Genomic DNA, 17,532 nt, shown 5'->3' with positions numbered 1-17,532 from the left:
AAGTGACAGCATAAATTGTGTTCTACAGAAGGTCAAGGGTCATGATGGGGAGATTAAGCTCAGTGGTGAAGTCTTGGGGCCAACAGGAGAAGGAATGAAAGATTAAATCAAAGGGATGGAAGCCTGGGAGAGGGGGAATGGAGTGGGGAAACAAAAAACAAGCGGAAATGAGTCAGCAGGTCAAAAGTGATTGGTGATTCTTTAGTCGGTTGCCAGTGGCACAGCAGGTGGTGGGTGAGCCAGGTTGAAGGTGAAGGTGAAGGGTCCAGGAGACATTTTAAATAACTGTCATGTTACTAATACTTGTACAAACTGGCAGTTTCAGAGGAAATGACCCAGAGACTGAAGAGAGGCCCTGGAAAATGGGCTAATCCCTCTAAGAGCCAAAATATGCCTCTAAGCCTGGACAGAAATCTTACTTGCTTGGGCACTGTGGGAAGCCTGCTCCGACTGTTACCTCCCTTGCTCTTACAATCTGGCAAGTGAGGTGTCTGTAGCTCTCAGCAAATCTGAAAGAGATGGTGGTGATGAAACTGATATTTATCTTTTGGATGGGGAAGTCTCTTCTCCCATCACCGGGAGAAGGCAGGGTATTCCTAGATCACTAGGCTTCTGGTCAACAACCACTAACGTTAAAGCTTCAGCTTCATTGTAAGTCACTTAGAACTTGCCGTGTCCATGCAGAGGTCACACAAAGAATCTTGATTCATCAGCTCCCAGAGTTTGTGTTTCTGACTCTTCCACCTGGAATGCTGAATCAGTGGTGTTCTCCTGGCAGCTGTGAGAGTGAGAAAGCAGCAGTTGGTAAGATGGGCAGTGAGCCTATTTGAAGACCCAGTCATGAGCTGGGCACTGACTACAAGTGCTGCAATTAAAAACAAAACAAAACTATTCTGCAGACCGAGTCCCTTTCATCAGGGAAAGTTGTGGTGTTGTGTTAGAAGAATGTGATGATGTTCTGCTATAGGAGTGATCCTGGTTTTCAAGAGCAGATGTTTGCTCCGCTGAGCAAACATATGTGGAACATTTGTGGAAATGTTAATGTCTACTTTCTAGGTTGTAGCTCTGACCGTACTCTCCCCTCATAACCCTAGATACCTAAGAATGACAGGTGCAAAGGGTGCCTGGGTGGCTCAGTCGGTTGAGTGTCCAGCTCTCGATTTCAGTTCAGGTCATAGTCTCGTGGTTTTGTGGGTTCAAGCCCTGCATCTGGCTCTATGCTGATAGCACAGAGACCTATGCTGATAGCACAGGACTCTCTCTCTCTCTCTCTCGCTTTCTCTCTGACCCTCCCCTGCTCACATTCTCTCTGTCTCTCTTTCAAAATAAGTAAATTAATTAATTAAAAAGGATGACAGGTACATGAATAATAAGGAGTAACAATGTATGTGATAGAGTAATCATAAACCAAGACTGGAAGAATAATTTTTAACCTGGACTTGTCAAAATAACGGTGTGTCTACATTTATTGATGATGTTGCTTCAGCAGTGATTAAGAGCTGTGTTACAGTATTCTGGAACAGTGCAGACTTGGAAAGAATTTAGTAAATTAAAAAAAAATAGGATTAAGTCTTTGATTGTAAGCCAACCTCTTGGATGACATTTAATTCAGGCCTCTTGTGGATGGGAAGGGAGAGAGCAAGGGGAGGTGGTAGAAGAGTTTGGAAGCTGCTAGAACCAGATCATTCAGGGTTTGGAAGTCATCACAAGGAGTTTGAGTTTTATTCCAAGAGTAATAAGAAGCCAGAGGAGTGTTTTATACAGAGGAGCGTTCGTTCACAAGATCCGATCTGTGTTTTTAGAAGCTTTACTCTGGCTGCTTTGGGGTCCAGCCACGTTGGATCTAGAGGAAGAGTAAAATTCCTGTTCTAGTTCTGGTCATGTAGCTGGCAAAAGGCCTGATTCCCAAGTGACAGTGTTAACCATCTGAAATGACTCACAGAGGCAAGAAAGGAGCAGGACAGGCTACCCCACTGCCCGAATTCCTTGTAGGCTTACAAATGCAGCTGGGGCAAAGGAGATCCTACATATGAAAGATGTCTTTAAAGCTTTGTTTGAAGAGAGGCCATGCTTAGTAACGGGTTTGAAAAACTTGAAAATGGGCTGATAAACATCTGGCTTGCCATGCTTGAGGGGCTGGCGCACATCAGGTGTGCTGAACAGACCACCTAGAGCAGGCCCCGAAGATGATCTCTTGTGGGGTTTGCCCAATACTGCCTCTCCAGGGCAACTCCCATCCTGCAGAGGAGTCAAAGGGGATTTACCTCCAGAAAGACCATATGAGATTTCAAGGCTGCCTCTTTCATGCCTTATTGTAGCAGGCTTCTTCCACCTCTGGGCCACTGGCTCTTCATCCCAGTGGACCAGTATCTGTTCTCCCCTTAGCTAGGCCTCTGGGAGGTATGGGCACACTGTGCCCTCTTACAGTTGACTGTGCACAGGGGAGATAGAAGGTTCATCTTTGTCAGCTAATTTTAGTGCAAAAGTGCCTTAATTACTAAGAGGAAATTTCAGGGCATGGATTGCATGCAATCCTTCTTATCCTCCTTTGCTTGGAGTCTGTTAACAAGAAGCCCCTAATTTTGCCCCCCTGCCCTGGCTGAAGTCAGGGCACATTCTAGTAACACCTCTGTATAAGCCTGAATAACTGACCTCTTCCTTTCTGTTGAATCCTGACTCCTGATCCTTCCAGAGCTGGACTGGACTGTTTCAGCTGACCTGTTTCTCTCTCCCCCCCCCCCCCCCCCCCGTCCCTTTGAGGTTTCTAGAGAAGCAAAGTCCATTTAGGTGTGGGCTTGGACTTCTCTCTTCAGCTGCAGGCTGGGGTGGTTTCTCTTGAAGCCACATGAACCCCCTCCAGGCAGTTAGCTGTCTCTGGATTTTGCCCTTGGACCTTGCCAGGCTCACTTTTTCTTTGCTATTCTTGGTTGAGCCTTCTTTGTCTGCAAAGCCTTGGCTTTCTCCTCCACCTTTCTCTGTTGAACCTCATTTCTCTTTACAAGACTTTACTACCTAGCCTTCCAGATACAGCTTGGCATGGCCCTTCCTGTCATCTTTTACATCTCAAGCCCTGGGACCTGATACATGTGAAATGAGCTTGCTCTTGTGTTAAATCCCAGGGCCTTGATGCAGTACATTTTACAACTTTAGTAGATTTTGAAAATGCAACTCAGTCATTTTGTAAAGGTCATATCTGTGGAGTTTTATTAATCAGATTTCTTTTTAAAGTTTTCTAAAAGTTACTATTTTTAATCTCAAAATTTTTACACTCTACATACAATTTTCTAAGTATCTGAATCCCCAAAATTATTTGTATCTCTATTTTTTTAATGTTTATTCATTTTTTGAGAGAGATGTAGACGGAGTGTGAATGGGGGAGGGGCAGGGAGAGAGGGAGACCAGAATCCGAAGCAGGTTCCAGGCTCTGAGCTGTCACCACAGAGCCCAACACGGGGATTGAACCCACAAACTGCGAGATCATGACCTGAAATAAAGTCAGACGCTTAACAGACTGAGCCACCCAGGTGCCCCTTAGTATCTCTCCTTAAATTTTTTTTTTTTTACGTTTTTATTTATTTTGAGAGACACAGAGCACGAGTGGGGGAGGGGCAGAGACAGAATAAGACACAGAATCCGAAGCAGGCTCCAGGCTCCAAGCTGTCAGCACAGAGCCCAATGTTGGCTCAAACTCACAAACTGCGAGATCATGACCTGAGCCAAAGTCGGACACTTAACCGACTGAGCCCCCTTAGTATCTCTCTTTAAATGTCTACTGTTTTTTTTAAAGAATATTGTGTGCTCTCTCTCTTTCTTCTCCCTCTCTCTCTATATATATCTAAAGTTAAATGGTTTTTATAAAAAGCACTCAGAATAATTTTAAATGTACATTATGAACTTTAAATTGAGATGTGTCAGGCCTTCAGTAATTACAGTTAAAAGTAGTTTTAGCTCAATTTTTGAAAGAAGTAAATCCTAATAATGATGTCTCTGAGTGCATTAGGAAAGATGGATACGGCTATTATTGTAAAAAAAAGGTTCATTGGAGTTGCACTTGAGCCTGGTATCCTGGCTTGGTTATAAGTGCGCAGAGGACCAAGGTGGTAGGGGAGAGCTGGTTTGGTAAGTGTTTCACAGATCCAGGCTTAATGGGCTGGGTAGGGGAAGAAACAGTTTGCCTTGAATCTTGCCTGAGTCAAGCTTTGGGAACTACACCGACTTTTTAGAACTTAGGACAACACACTGACCATTCTTGGATCTATTTTTCCTAGTTATAAATTCTCTCGAGGCTTAATTATGTATGAAAATGTAAACACAGAAGGGTCATTAAGCAGCCTATATAACAAGGCCAAAGTGCCTGTAGATTTTGCACCTGCCTTTTGTTGGATTACATATTAGTGTTTCCAGGTAATGCACAGTGAACTAATCATTCACAACCTTTCAGGACTCAAACAGAAAAGTGTTTGCAAAGAATCCAGTATGATTGGCTTTGAAGTGGGCCCATATGGACATCTCCCTCCTTTTCTTCCCTAACTCGTGACTCAGAAAAACAGGTGACTTTACAGCGATCTTTGAGTCCTGGCAGAATTCCATGTCTGCGCTCTTTGCTTCACCTTGATCTGTGGCTTTTAATAATTTATGCATCAGTGGAGCTTATTATGGGTGTCTTTCCTTTTTAAAAAATTGAGAACAAAGGGAATACAGTTTAGATAATTTTTTCCTTCTTTCTATTCATATGCCTCCCACTTGTCACTGTTTCCATCAAGATGATTTTTTTTTTTAATTTATACAAGCACTCCATGTGCATTTTGGAAAAATTAGAAAAATACAGAATAGGTGAAGGAAAAAAAAAGTTACCCCGAATTTCATCACACGGAGGTGACTAGTTTGGTTTATAACAACTTTGTCTTTGGGATCCACTGGTACTTCAGTTTCTGTGACCTCTTCATGGGATTGCTGACTACTGTGGGTCTATGTATAAAATTTACTGTTACTAGAACCACAGAGAGACAAACTGTTCCTGAAACTAAGTATAGCAGGATAATGAGAAAGCAGTAACACCACAGCGTAATGTGCAATTAGTGCCCAGGGAAGATGGCACTGGCTGTATGTTCACCATCCTGTGGAACCACTTGGCTTTGTGAGAACAGAGAAGGCTCTTGTCAGAGCAGTGAACACTTTGGCTCAGACTGAACTGCATGGCACACCAAATACTGTGGGACTCCTGTGGGCTTGCTTAGTGCTTTTTTTTTTTTTCTTGAAAAAGTCTTTGAATTCTTTAAGTGGCCAGCCTGACTGAGAATTCAGGAAATATTAATGGGAACAACTCTGAGTTCTACCACTGCTTCTTAATTAACAAGAAGTGAGTTGCAATGGCAAAATGCAATGCTAATGGAGGTGTGGGAGAATAGATCTATTCAAAGGGTGCTAGTGACTTTGAAATTGTTCCAGACATTCTGGAGTGCATTTTGTCCAATTATAATAAGAGCAATAAAGCTGATTTTGTGCCCTTTTACTCAGTTATCACTCACATTATGGGATATAGCTTGAGGAAATCATCTAAAAAAAAAAAGAAAGCATTTTACATAAAGATGGTTATAGTTTAAGTTATGGGTAATCAGGAAAACCATCGTCAAGAGATTCCCCTTGTATTTTACCATCCTCAGAAATATGTTTTATGCACTTAGGAGAGCTTTTCTAAGTAATGAAGCTTTTGAATGCTGACTGAGACTGCAGAGGGGCAAAGCCTCCCTTGTTTAAGTGGAAGTATGTAGTTGGTGACTTTCTGCCCAGAATAAGCAGCTTGTGGATTTTCTTTAGTCCTACCAGATTTTCCCAATATATACATGACTGTTGATTTGGCAGATACAAGAATACGGAATTAACATAGAGGACATCTTATTTAACTCACTAGCTGAGATAGGTATGTTCTGTAATTATATAGGCAGATGTCTGGTCATTGCTTGATCAGCTTATTACTTCTTGGGGCAATTTGTTGGAAGCTCTATTATTTAGAAAGCTCTTCCTTATGTTAAAACAAAATTGACCTACTTGCAACTTCCACCTGTTAATTTCATTTCAGCCTTCTGGGGACATGTAGAATAAATCTGGCTTTTTCTAAGTCTTTTCTTTTTTTCTCCTCGGGCTGAAAAGACTTAGCTCTTCTAGACTGTCCTCAGATGTTCAACATATGTTCAACATATGGTTATTTCTTTTCTGGAGGCATACCAATTTGTTGATGTTCTCCTTAAAGAATTCAGAGGAAAATGACCGCAATACCCTGGGTGTAGTCTAAACATTGCAGAGAAGACCTGGTAGGATAGCTCATTCTTGACACCACAGTTTTAAGAGTATTAAGACCTCATTAGCTTTTATCCATGCCATTTACCCCTATTGTGTGTGTATACAACTAAAACCTGCCAGTATTTTCATCTGTGTGGCTTGGGCTCTTCTCTATAGAATTGCTTATTTGAATCTAATTGCAGTTCTTCACTTAACTTATACACATGATCTTTTTGATGAGGAAAAATCCAGATACAGTAACAAGCACTAATCTGAATTTTTGTGTATATAAATACCCTTCTAACCACCACCCAGATCAACATATAGAATTTTTTCAGATTGCAGGAGGTTCTCTCTTTTTCTTTCACAGCCAGCAGCTCCCCAAATGTAACCATTATTGTGACTTCTATTACTCTGAAGTAATTTTGCCTGGTTGAACTTCATGTAAATGGAATTGTGTGATTCCAATTCTCACATTGGTGTTTGTGAGTAAGGCAGAAGCTTACTCTTTTTATTGCTATGTAGCATTTCATAGTATAAATTATACCACACTTTAGTTATCTATTAGACTCAGGTTTTGTTTTTGTTTTAAATTGTTTTTTAAGGTTTATTTATTTTTGAGAGACAGAGCATGAGTGGGGGAGGGGCAGAGAGCAAGAGACACACACAGAATCTGAAGCTGGCTCCAGGCTCTGAGTGTCAGCACAGAGCCCTATGTGGGGCTTGAACTCACAAACTGTGAGATCATGACCTGAGCTATAGTCGGATGCTTAACTGACTGAGCCACCCAGGTGCTCCTGTTTTTTGTTTTTAAATGTTTTTTTAATATTTATTTATTTTTGAGAGAGAGAGAGGGAGTGCAAGCAGGGGAGGAGCAGAGAGAAAGGGAGACATAGAATCCAAAGCAGGCTCCAGGCTCTGAGCTATCAGCACAGAGCCCAATGCTGGGCTCCAACTCACAAACTGTGAGATCTTGACCTGAGCCAAAGTCAGACCCCCAACAGACTGAGCCACCCAGGTGCCCCTCAGCTCAGGTTTTTTTTTAATAAAGCTACCGTGACAATTCTAGTACATGTCTTTTGGAAGAGATAAGTAATCCTATCTGTTGGTTATACACTTAGGAGTAAAACTGACAGGTCATAGAGTATATACATGTATTGCCTAGTACATACTGCAAAACAATTTTCCAAAGTGCTTGTACCAATTTATGCTCTTGCTAGTAATGTACAGAGCTCCAGTTTTCCATATCTTCTCCAGGACTAGTTACTGTGAATCTTTTCATTTTTATCCATTTTAAAGAGGTGTAAGTTGTTATCTCACTAATGCTTTGATTTGCATTTTTCTGATGACTGGTTATCCACATAATTTTCATATAAAATTGATAGTATTATTATTTAGCTCTATTGAATTCATTTTGGATTGCTGCTTGATTATCGCATGAATTCACTATTCTATCTAGCTTCTTTCTACCTCATTTTGTTTATGTCATCTCTCTTCCAAGTCTCCGTGATACAGGGATATGGAAGAATGTGGTATCAAGCCCTTCTAAGTTGATATCAATGCTTTGATTGGTATCCTTGGGTAGGCCATTCAGCCAGTTCTGAAATCAAACCAACTGTATGATTATCAGCCCCCATTTCACCATGCTTTCAATAAAGTTATGTAGATGTACTGAAATTCACATCTTTGCATGCCTATAATGTTCTTCTGACCTAGCAGTCTAGTTGGTACTCCTGTCAAAAAATGCTTAAGTTGGTGTTCTTTGTAAATCCAAAATGGCCCCCATTAATCATTTACTCCCTCTCTATGAGCTCACAAATTGTCCTTTTGATTTCCTAATGGTATATATAAATGTAGGGCAGCATTTGCAACTTCCGTGTTATTTTTTTTTTGTAGTTTTATGGTTTTATTAACACAAATACAACATGCACATAAGCTGTCTGTCTATTCATTTTCTTCGCTGCACAGCCTGGCTTTGGGATGGCCAGCTGGGCTGCTCTTTCCATAATGGCTTTGTGGTTCTTAGTGGAGACACTGTGAGGAATCTCCACACAGTAAGATATGTTACCCATCAGCAGCACTTCATGCTCCTTGACCCTGTGGACTAGGAACTTCCAGAAGCCACTGGGCAATTGTGCTTTGTTTTCTTGTTACTCCCATATGTAACCAATATTGGGCATCAAGATCTGGCCCTTGAATCTTCTGTGCACCCTATTTTCAATGCCTTTGGGCTTCCACCAGTTGCACTGAATTTTGACCTGTTGGTTGGACTGGTGTCAAGTGAACTTCTTGGTCCTCTTTTTAAAAATGTTGGACTTTAAGGGCACTGAATGGCTCAGTTGGTTAAGCCTCGTGGTTTGTGAGTTGGAGCCCCACATCGAGCTATGTGCTGACAGCTCAGAGCCTGGAGCCTGCTTCAGATTCTGTGTCTCCTCTCTCTCTGGCCCTCCCCCACTCACACTTTCTCCTTCTCTGTCTCTCAAAAATAAACACTAAAATAATTATAGAAAGAAATATTAAAAATCTCGGACTTTACCAGAGTTCTGAGAGCAGCCATGATGATGAGTAGGACATGGCTGCCACCTCCGCAGGCAGCATGGAGGAAGAGAGAGCATTTGCAACTTCTTACTTGAAACAGAAGTTTACAGCAGTCTCCTTGTTTCATCTGACTGCTGTGTTTTAAATTGATTTTCTTTTTTATGAGCTGAATCCTTCCTTAAAGATTTTAAGAGCTCATGAGTTGACAACTATATAATAAGTACTTTTGGGGGGAGGATGAGCATTAAGAAGTATTTTATAATGCAAATAGTCATTCATTGATTTATCTCTAAACTTGGATTTCTAATTATCTGACTTTCCTAATCAGATGGACACTCATGTTTTATTTCTGCAAATGGGCAGAATTATGAAAGTGATGGACAGTGGTAAAGATTTATTTATTTTTTTTTTTATATTTATTTATTTTTGAGAAACAGAGTGAGACAAAGCGTGAGTGGGGGAGGGGCAGAGAGAGAAGGAGACACGGCATCTGAAGCAGGCTCCAGGCTCTGAGCAAGCGGTCAGCACGGAGCCTGATGTGGGGCTAGAACTCACAAACTGTGAGATCATGACTTGAGCCGAAGTCGGAAGCTCAACCGACTAAGCCACCCAGGTGCCCTGATAAAGATTTTTTTTTAAAGAAGATAATTCAAAACTATGAACTGCTGGAGATCATTTAATTAAATTATCTTGGTATATTAAATAGGATATCAGTGGGCTTAAAGAGATAGCCAACTTTTAAAGTATCTTAGGCATTAAGCAAATCTGGTTTAGCCTTGAGAGATCTAAAAGCAATGACAGAAATAACCAGTCTACATGATAGGACTAGGTGCTGGTTATATTTCTTTGTGATTTAAGCAGGAAAAGTAAGGTTTCGTGGAATGTATCCAAATTGGCTAGAATAGCTTCCCTAATCAACTGGAGATTTTTTGGCCACCCATAAGCCCTAACTGGCCTTATCTTTTATGCTTCTCATTATATTATGTAAATAATAAAATATTTGAATTAAAGAGAAACTAAAGGTTACCTAGTTTGGTCTTTAAAATTTATCTATGAAGAAACTAAGACCCAAGGAAGTTAAATGATTTACTTAAGTTTTACCATCTGAGGACTGGTTGAAGAAGCAGATAGATAATGTTTCTGCTCTAATGAAGATCACATTTTAGTTGGAAGGGGACACAGAAGAAGCAAAGCACACATACTTGAAGAACAAGGTAGATGGTGGTAAGTGTTACAGAGACTGGGATACATTATACCAAGTGGCCAGATCTTTCCCAATTTAGTTCTTTTCCTGCTTTACCAAAATGCTTTCTGAATGACTGTTTGGAAGAAATAGAGGAGGTAAATGACACAGTACTTTGTGGGTATACTGAATGTCAAAAATAAAATTTCTTTTTTTTTCAGTCAACTTATTTGTTCTTTAGGAAATCATAATTTAGACAGTATTTTTTTTTAATTTTTTTTAACGTTTATTTATTTTTGAGACAGAGAGAGACAGAGCATGAGGAGGGGCAGAGAGAGAGGGAAACACAGAATCTGAAATAGGCTCCAGGCTCTGAGCTGTCAGCACAGAGCCCGACGCGGGGCTCGAACTCACGGACCATGAGATCATGACCTGAGCCGAAGTCGGATGCTTAACCGACCGAGCCACCCAGGCGCCCCTAGACAGTATTTTAAGAATGAAGATCCTATATGTAAATGAAAAATATACTCAAGAACGTCAGAAAGTCCAGCAGTGTAGCCTAGGACAAGTGAATCATATATTTTCATCTTCAAGATTATTTGTTCAGATATATTGATTAAAGAGAATCTTCTCTTCTCAACAGGTTTTGATGAAATGATACTAGAGTATATGACTAATCTAGAGAATATTTGTTTAATTTTTCTAAGATTGAAAAGATGTTCTTGGAGGCCTACTTCAATCCTTGTTTTTTTAACTGAAGTTGTCTCAGTGTATACTTCATCTAATTTGGCTGTCCTTCAACTTTCTTGCCAACAAATAGGGAAAACATTTAGCACCAAGAAATGTATAAAACTTGAGGGAGATTTAAAAAAAATGTTGAAATAGGACCCTGGCCCTCAGGAATGCCATACTCTAATTAAAGAGAAAAGATAACAGTACCAGGCAGTAAGAGTGTTGAGCAATTGTTAGAGATAAGAGGCTTGATAGTGAAAGAAATGTCTTTCTGTGGGTGGAAGGTTTCTTTGGAGGAATTATAAGTTGGTCTGGACTCTGCAGAATGCATGCTCTGAAAAAGAAAGCTGTAATTATAGCAGTACTTGAGGAAGATTTTCCAAATTAAGCTTTTGCAGGGAGCAGGGGACCAGGTTATTACAGTTCCCCAATGACATAGATATAAAGTCTATTGATGACTGACAAAGCTGGTGGCTAGATGAGGTGAATGGGGTGAGGCAGAGCAAATCAGGAGGTGGAATATGACCTTGCAGTCTGAGTCTGGGTAATAGATACCTTCATTCATAGGATTAAGGATGTCCGAAGGGAGAGCTGGTTTGGGGTAAGGCGGTATTTGATAGTGGCATACCAAGATGTTGGCAGCAAATCTGATTGAAAATCTCTATCAGAGAGTAGTAGTGAAGGACCAGGGGCTAAGACTGAGTAATGGTAGAATTAAAGACTCACATGTGTGAACCCTGGTAAGGGAGAGGGGAGAATGTGGGAACTCTAAAGGGAAATACTGACCAAAAGCCACTGATTCTTTTCATGGGGGGGCTGGGATTTCTAATTGATCTCTGAGAGTTAAATGATTCCTTGGCAGCTGAAGGGAGCTGACAGTTATTGAACCAATACAGATCTCACTCAATGTTTGATGTTAATAACAGTAAGTAGGATAATCTATATTCCCATTCCTGCTTATTGATTGGATAAAACATATACGCTATATGCTATCTCTACCTTTATTATATAGATATTTATACAGACATATGTCTATATACCTATCTGCGTATCTATCTGTGTCATGTAGTTTGTCATCCAAAGCAGGATATATTTGTGGGTGAAAGGAGGGCACAATTAAATCATGCTAGGGCAACATGTGTAAACCAGGACTGCCCCAGGCAAAGCACTAAGTAAGGGCATCCTATATATATATCAAGCAAGTATAACATAATGGCAAAGAGTATAGGGAAAAACAGAATAGCCTCTAATGTTTTATTAGCTACATGATCCTGAACAAACAACTCAACCTGTCTAAGCCTTGGTTTTCTCAACTGTAAAATTTAAGATAATTTCTTTTTTCCTCTGCAGTTCTTTTTAACATAGCAGCCAGAGTGATCCCTCCAGCATCACATGAGTTCTGATTACATGGGTGAAAGCAGGGGGACCAGTCAGAAAAGTGTTGCAATAATCCAGACCAGAGGTGATTTTAGTTTGCACCAGAATGGTAGTAATAAACATTATGAGAAAAGGTTAGATTCTGGATATAATTTAAAGGTAGAGCCTATAAGATTTTTTGGTGAGAGAATGAGATGTTAAGGATGACTTTAAGGGTTTTGGGGGCTGAAAGAATGAAACTGCTGTTCCTCAGGTTGGGAAAACTATGAGTGGAACAGAATTTGGAGGAAGATCAGGGGTTCCACTTTGGAAATGTTAAGTTTGAGGTGTCTATTAAACATCCAAAAAGAGGTATTGAGTAAGATGTTGAAGTCTGTAGTTTAGGAGAGAGTTTTAACTGGAGATGGGCACTTGGAAGTCATCAGATGAAAGACATGGGACCATATAATATCACCAAGAGAGTGGTAGTAAATGAGAAGAGGAGAGAGATCCAAGGGCTGAGCCCTGCCCATTACAGCTAAAAGAGAAGGTAAAGAGAAGGAAGGAAGCAGCAAAGGACATTGAGAAGGAGCACCTGGAGTGGTAGAAGGAAAACAGAAGTACCTTGGGAGAAAACAGATTGATATTTATTAATATGAAGAGGATGATCAACTATCTCATATACTGCTGATCAAGTCAGATGAGGACTTGGAATTGATCATTGGGTTTAGCAACATGGAGGTCATTCGGGAGTAGTGGGTGCACAAGTCTGAAGTAGAAGGGTTTAAAAGAAGATGGGAGGAGAGAAATAGTGACAGCAAGCCTAGATAACTCTTTTAAGAAGATTTTCTCCAACAGGGAGAAAAATGAAGTGATAGCTGGAAAGGAAAATGGATCTAAGAGCATTTTTTTCCCCCAAGGTGGACGATGATCAACTAGAAAAGGAAAAAAAAAAAAAAAGGAAAATATAACAGTGAGAAATGAGATTTGTGGAGTAATGTCAAAAAGGAATAGAACTAGCACACAAATTGCTTATAACTCAGGTAGTTCATCTATGATAACAAAAGCACATGTCAGTAAGTAGGTGGGGGGGGGGGGTTAATGTGAAGAGAAGTGACAGTCCCTAGTTTGTTCTGAGTGAGCCTGAGTGAGCTAATGTCTGCCCAGTGATGTTGTGGCAGAGAGCTGTCCACTATGGACCTTTTAACAAGGCTTGCTAAAGTCTGATATATTACTGTGAGTTTCATGCTTTCAGTGTGCTTTCATTTGGTGCTTTCATTGAACATCTGGGATTTTCTCTCACTTCCATGTAAATTTCCCAAAGTCAAGACATTTCTTGAAACTTTAGTTACTTCATCTGTTGAGGAAAGAAAGAGAAAGACAGGGAGAGCGAGAGAAAATACTTACCTCAGTCTCACTGCTCTCCCTAGGAGTGACTATTGTTATCAGCTTGGTATGTGTCTCTCCCTTTTAAAAAGTGGCCTCTGGTGTTGTTTTTATCAGGGTAAAAAAAAATAATATGTTGTCATTGTGAAAGGAAAAAAAAAAAAGAAAAATCAACCATTTATTATCTTACTACAAAGGCATAGATATTTTAGTGTATCTTCTACTAGTCCTTTATGCATGTGTTATAATAAACATATTTTACATAATTGTAATTTTAGTGCATATACAGTTTCTTCAAAAAATTTTGACATTATATCATAGACAATTTCCCATGATACTAACATTTTTTTTAGAAACATTTTTAATGGCAGCATATTTCTGTAGTGAGACATGGTCCCATAATTTAGTTAACCATTTACTATAATATTGGAAATTTCCAATGTTTCTGCAATTATAATGTTGGGGTAAATTACCTACTTTATAAGATGAGAATATTCCTTTTTCTCTTGAATAGTATGTATCTTCCTTTGTTGACCCCACTGAGTGTTTTTGTAGGAAGAGAGACTAGGTACCATGTTAATTATTGAATCTCATTATCTGGGTAAGTGCCTCACCTCTACTGAGCCATTTATATCAAAGGAATAATGGTGGGGACAATAATAATGAGCATGTATCTTTGGTTACTTATTTAATGCCATCTGCTCGGTAAAACATTAATGAGATTTTGACCCTTTAAAAGTGTTTTTAATTATAGTTCTTTTCTTTGACTTTTTGCTGTTTGATTCTACCAGACTGCTGGATCCTTTGAACATATTGTCCATTGTTTGGAGTGCCAAATGAGCTCTTTGGTTTTGGACTGACTTAAACATGATGATAGAAAAACAATGATTAAAAGTGAATATCTCTCTAACCTTTGGACATTGCACTAAATACAGGATGATTGTTATAGGGGTTAAGAATTCCCACAGTCTATTTTGTTAATTAAAAAAAATCATGGGTCATCTGGGTAGCTCAGTCGGTTAAGTGGCTGACTTTGGCTCAGGTCATGATCTCGTGGTTTGTGGATTCCAGCCCCACGTTGGGGTCCGTGCTGACAGCTTGGAGTCTGGAGTCTGCTTTTGTTTCTGTGTCTCCCTCTCCCTCTGCCCCTCGCCCACTCATGCGCCCCCCTCTTAAAAACGAATAAACATTAAAAAAATTTTTTTTAAATCACAAATTTTTTTAAAGTTTATTTATTTGTTTTGGGGGAGAGAGAGAGAGAGAGAGAGCGAGCAGGAGCATGGGAGGGGTAGATAGATAGGAAGAGAGAAAGAATCCCAAGCAGGCTCACCACTGTCAGTGAGGAGCTAGAACTCACAAACCATGAGATCATTATGTGAGCCAAAAACAAGAGTCAGAAACTTAACCCACTGAACCACCCAGGCGCCCCCCCCCAAAAAAAAATCACAGAACTTTTGAGTAGTAGACAATCACTCAGGATTACAAATGAAAACAAATCATAAAAATGATCACCTAAATAGTAATCAGATAAATAAAAATAACTACTAAAATTAACCTCTCAAACCTATGAAATTAAGATTTTTAAAAATGAAATATCCAGTTTTATCAAGGATATAGAGAAATAAGTATTCATAAAAAGTTTATTGGCCAGTGGGGATGTAAATTGATTCCATTTGGTCAATTTGGAAGTAAACATTAATGCCTTAAAATCTGCCTTTTCTTTGAGCCAGTATTTATACTTAGAGAAATATATCCTAAATAAATAATTATTATGGTAGGACTCCGGTAGAGGTTAGCAACAAAAATGTTCATTCAGCACTTTTTATACTAAGAAATAAAGAGACATAGTCTCAATATTAATTTATTCAGTAAATACATGTTTATCCAGTCCTGTTATATGCCAAATTCCATCATTCCTCAGAATCTTTGGGTACAGTGGTGAACAAGGTATGGTTTTCCTATCAAATACCTGTAGCCCAGATCATACATCCATTCAGTGGAATTCTAAGGCCCTCATTAAGAATGATGCTGTAGACTTCTGCTTCAGCCAGGATGGAGTTACAGAGTTTGGATTACCATACTACATTAACTGGAAAGTACCCAAGAAATTCTACAAAATAATGTTTTTCAGGCATTGGACAACAAACAGTGTAGGACTGAAAGAAAGGAAATTAACAAGATGAGTACTATCTAGAGTCAGTATCTAGAGGAAATGTGACTGGGGCCGGGGGATGTCTCTGCTAGTCTTGCTGAATTGAAGAGATGAAGATCAGACATTGGGGAATGTCAAGGCTGCCGGATTTTTCAGAGTGGAGTACTGAGGAGACAGAACTCCACAAAGAGAGAACTCCAGAGATCTCTAGGGGGATCCCCTTGAGTCTTTGGCTAAAAAGTGATCTGCGCACATGTGAGAGGAAACTGTCTGAGGCCAGGGAAGTGACTGCTAGAAGGATGGGCAGAACAATATTTGGAGCACACAGGACTGGCAAGTATTCATGTTGTTACCAGCTAGGGCACAAAGATTTCATAGAGCAGAATACTTGGAAAGTTACCACTTTAATTACGGAGATAAATTGGACTTGAGTAAAGGCTGCTCTCTGGAGCTGCCCTAGTAAAGCTTGAAGGCAAGACTCAAAAGGATGTGACTGATGAAAATAACTGTACATCAGAAAAAAAAAATCTAACAACCAGTGATGTAAAGTTCACTCTCCCTGGCAATTAATCAATAGTCAGTTATTCACAGGCCACTCTCCAGAATCCTGAGTATGAGCTGAAGAGGGCCGGCATTAGGTCAGACGTAGGCATGCTGGAAGTATGAACCACTTGCTCATGCAATTTATGCTTGTAGAATGTATTTGTGCTTTGAAACCTATAGAAAAACACTTCGACTTGATGATAATATGCTCCAGGGTGTACTCAATTTGTGGTGAGGCAGATGAGATAGCCCAGTCACAGTGGTCATCTGGTGTCCCATGATTTGACAATTAGTCTCTGTCAGAGTTCAGCAGCAAGGTGTTTCTCTCAAGGGAAATAATGACTTGCTGAAAAGGGCATAGCCTTCAGCCAAACCCCTAAGGGCTGCCACATGCCTTTTGCATCAGGATTTGCCATGGACTCTATTCAGCATCTGTATTTGCCTCATTTTATATTGTAAACACTTTGGATCTGATGACTCATAAAAGCCATGTAGTGGAGCTGCTTGAACAATGGTTCATACCAGATAGAAAACTCTCTATTGATTTGTGCCACTCCTCAAAGTGAGCAGCTTTTTAGGTCCAATCAGTGGGTCAAAAAAAATATGCTTATGGGAATGTTGCCTTCCAATTCCAGTAGAGAGCCATGAAAATCTTTTGCTTTTTTTTTTTTTTTTTTTAGGTGAGGAGGGATACAAGGCTAGTAACTTTACCTGCACTTTGGGCATGCTATTTCAACTTGTCCAAATCAGTGAACTCCCAGAAACTTTATTGAAGTTTCAGATCCTGACATCATCTTGGATTTTCTTCTTTCTTTTTATATACATTGTCTTAGCAAGGTATCTGTTATAACATACTTCTTTTTGTCATATGGAGGTGACATGGTGTTATTAAGGGATCCATTGACTAGATTTTAGCACAGATCCAGGAAATTGACATGAGTAAAGAAACATGAAGATAGGGATTTCGGTGTCTGCATACTGAAGAAAAGAAGAAAAAACATTTTCTTGATTAATAGCTATATATTAGGTTCTAAGGACCATGTTGATTTGCTTAAGCAACATACTACCTCTAGAAGAGAGGTACAGTAAGAGATGCTATTTGGTTAAGTTTATAATAATCCACTGTTATTCTGTAAGATCTATCTCTCTGCTACAGTGATGAAAAGGTAAGGTAAATGGGGGCACCTGGATGGCTCAGTTGGTTGAGCTTCCGACTCTTAATTTTGGGTCAGGCCATGATGCCAGGATGGTGGGATTAAGCCCTGTGTTGGGCTCCATGCTGAGTGTGGAGCCTGCTTAAGATTCTTTCTCTCTCTCCCTCTTCCATGTGCATACGCGCTCGCTCTCTCTCTCTCTCTCTCTC

The sequence above is a fragment of the Lynx canadensis genome, chromosome F1 (genome assembly GCF_007474595.2).
Source record: "Lynx canadensis isolate LIC74 chromosome F1, mLynCan4.pri.v2, whole genome shotgun sequence".
NCBI lineage: Eukaryota > Metazoa > Chordata > Mammalia > Carnivora > Felidae > Lynx > Lynx canadensis.
Note: the sequence above shows the minus strand (reverse complement) of the source record.